The sequence below is a fragment of the Penaeus monodon genome, chromosome 25, assembly GCF_015228065.2.
Source record: "Penaeus monodon isolate SGIC_2016 chromosome 25, NSTDA_Pmon_1, whole genome shotgun sequence".
NCBI lineage: Eukaryota > Metazoa > Arthropoda > Malacostraca > Decapoda > Penaeidae > Penaeus > Penaeus monodon.
In genome coordinates, this window is record NC_051410.1 from 3,612,915 (window position 1) to 3,613,139 (window position 225).

Sequence of the window (225 nt, forward strand, 5' to 3'; positions counted from 1 at the left end):
CACACATTTCAGAGAAGTGACACAACCTCCGATAAGATACAACGTGACATCACCCTTTCTTATCTCCTTATCGCTATCTACTCTTATCCACTCTTCCTTCTCCGTTTACCGCCGCCCCGCCCTATTTCCGCTACTTTTTTCACCGTGTTTCCTTTCCCCCTTTTTTCGTTCCGAGGTTAACTTTCACCGGGCGAGACGAGCGGGGGGTCCGGGTTTTTTTACCTC